Genomic DNA, 2,569 nt, shown 5'->3' with positions numbered 1-2,569 from the left:
TCAGGTGGTGTTGGTCCGAAATGCAATGAGCCCTATGGTATAAAGTTTTGATGAGATAATTATTTTGGGCTGGGTGGTGGTGGGAATCAGGTTTCAAGTAGGAATCTGTGTGGGTGGGTTTCCTGTAGACAGAATGCCCCAATGAGCCATCAGGTCTCCTCTCAAACATAACATCTAAGAATGATAGCTTGCCATCTTTCTCCACGGCAAGTCCATCGGCACGTATACCACCTCTTTCCTAAAATCCGCCAATCAAATGCTAATTTTTATGCTAATTTTTTTTGTCAGAACACCTTGTTTGCTCGCACACAGTTTAAAGGTCCGCTGTCTGAGCGTGGTTGTGTTTCGCTAAATTCTCCTGTTTGATGAGTACTAGGTGCCTCGGTGAATGTATATGCTCTAACTTTAACATAGCTATTTCTGTGACCAGTTACAAGCTAATCACTCAGATATTTCAATGCTAACTTCTATGCTAATTCCTTTGTCAAGGGGTACCTCTGCGGATGTGTATACTTTAACTTAGCTATTTCAATTAGCCATTTGAATGCTAAATTATATGCTAATTCCTTTGTCAAGGCGCTTGGTGTTTTTCTTCTCACACAGCTTAAAGGTCGTGATCTAAGCGTGGCTTCTTCCACTCCAGCGCTGTCCTCCAGACAGTTTCGTCCCTTCACCTGATGAAGGCCGCTTGTGTTGTGGCCGAAATGTCGTGATATTTTGTTATTTTATTTTCACCTACGTGACTTTACCCAATAGAACCAAAGAGTATGGATCCTAGCAGTCACGAAAGCTTTAAATCTAGAATAGCTAGTGTATTATATGCGCGAGTACTAAAGCTGGAACGATTCGATTACCAAGTCGATTATAACCGATTCCTTGTGTATGGTCAATTACTCAGACCCCTTTAAAATGACAGCCATCCCCACATCTTACTTCCTGTGACGCGGCTGATGTGATCAAGTCCCTCCCATCAGGTGGGACAACCACAGCAAGAAAAAACTTCTGAAGTAGGCGAGAGATCTGCCGTGGCACGAGGTTATATAGGCCTCGGCAGTAGGGGGGAGAGAGAAGGGGGGGGGAAGGAGGCGGGGCAGAAAGTGGACCCCGCAGCAGCACCCGGGTCACTGGAGTAAAGTGGGCCACCACTCATTGATCCGGACATTTAACTCGATGAGTCGATTCGATTCCGTGCCCCGTTGGGTCCTCCCCACTTTTGTGCTTTTGGGTGTGCTGGGTTTCAACATAATTCCCGATCCATTGTGAATCTTCCCTCCCCCCATTTCAGCAATCCGATCTACATCCGACAGGAGATGATAAACAGCAGGGAGGCAGAGTAAAACCTAATCGCCAGGTAATTGGAAAAGTCGCCCATTGTCTCGCGGATTTGCATGATTGTACGATGGACGGGGCAGAGGAACGTGCTACAGGGACACGCCCTGAGGAATGCAGGCATCGGCCTTTGGATGGAAAACTTTTATTTTTCAGTAATTCAGTGGGCAGTGCTCTCACTGGCAGCTCATTCTCAATTAATGTGGGTGATTCACCACCACGTGTTTGTGCCACATTTTGTATCTGAGTTGAGTCCATTTTTGTTTCCTTTCCTCTTTCTCTACTCCCTCCTGGTATAGCCGGGTGGGGGTATCGAAGGGGGAATGGGCAGATTGTGTTTAACCTTGAGTTTGTCGTGGCATGGGGTGCTGGTATGATTCCGCTCTTGGCTTCCACACCCAGACATTCCAATAATTACCTGTCTTTGTGCGCTGTGGTTGCCTCGGATTGGTGTGCCACTCTCTCGCTGGATTGTTACCTTGCCATCTCTGCGTGTAATTATGTTGGTAGTTGGTGGGTGCTTGCTCCTCTCTGAAAAAAAATTCCGCAGACTACCTACTGGATCTCCTCTCTGTTTCAAAGAACAAATTTGACCTCAGGTCTTCGCTCATTTACAAGCTTCACATTCCCTATTGCCGTACAAAAACTGGAGGAAGGGCCTTTGCTATTGATGCCCCCAGGGTCTGGAATGCTATTGCCAATAAACTGCAACTTGAATCACTACCTATGAGATCTTCACTCAAAACTGCTCTAGAGGAGTTGTACAACCCTAGCTGCCACTGCTATTCAGTGGCCTAAAATATGGCTCTAGATTTTGGTGTTATAATTTATTTATGTAGTTTATTGTTAAAAATTCGGTCACAGTCCCTATGATCACTGTTACATTGGATTTATGGCTTTTATTTTGGTGATTCCGAAAAGTTTTTTTTTGTTTTGGCCATATTTTTTTTTTGTAGTACGGAGTTAGACTGATGGCTTTAATCTTAGTTGTCTTGTGGTTGTTGTTGTTATTTGACTTGCATCCCACTGGGATTTTTGCACACAGCGTTGGTGTACGGTGCTATTTCAGGAATATTTTGATATTTTTTTCCTGTATTTTCTGTTTGCACAGTCACATAATCACTTTAAGATGTTTTCTTGTTCATGTTTTTTGTTTGTTGCGGTTGCACCCGATTCAAGAGCGAATGGCTCACAGGGCTATACCAAATAAATGAACTATGAACTAACTAACTCTGTATTG

Source organism: Petromyzon marinus, unplaced genomic scaffold, assembly GCF_048934315.1.
Source record: "Petromyzon marinus isolate PM22_M1 ecotype Great Lakes invasive population unplaced genomic scaffold, UKy_Petmar_22M1.pri1.0 PM_Scaffold_44, whole genome shotgun sequence".
Classification (NCBI taxonomy): domain Eukaryota; kingdom Metazoa; phylum Chordata; class Hyperoartia; order Petromyzontiformes; family Petromyzontidae; genus Petromyzon; species Petromyzon marinus.
This window is presented reverse-complemented; position numbering follows the sequence as displayed.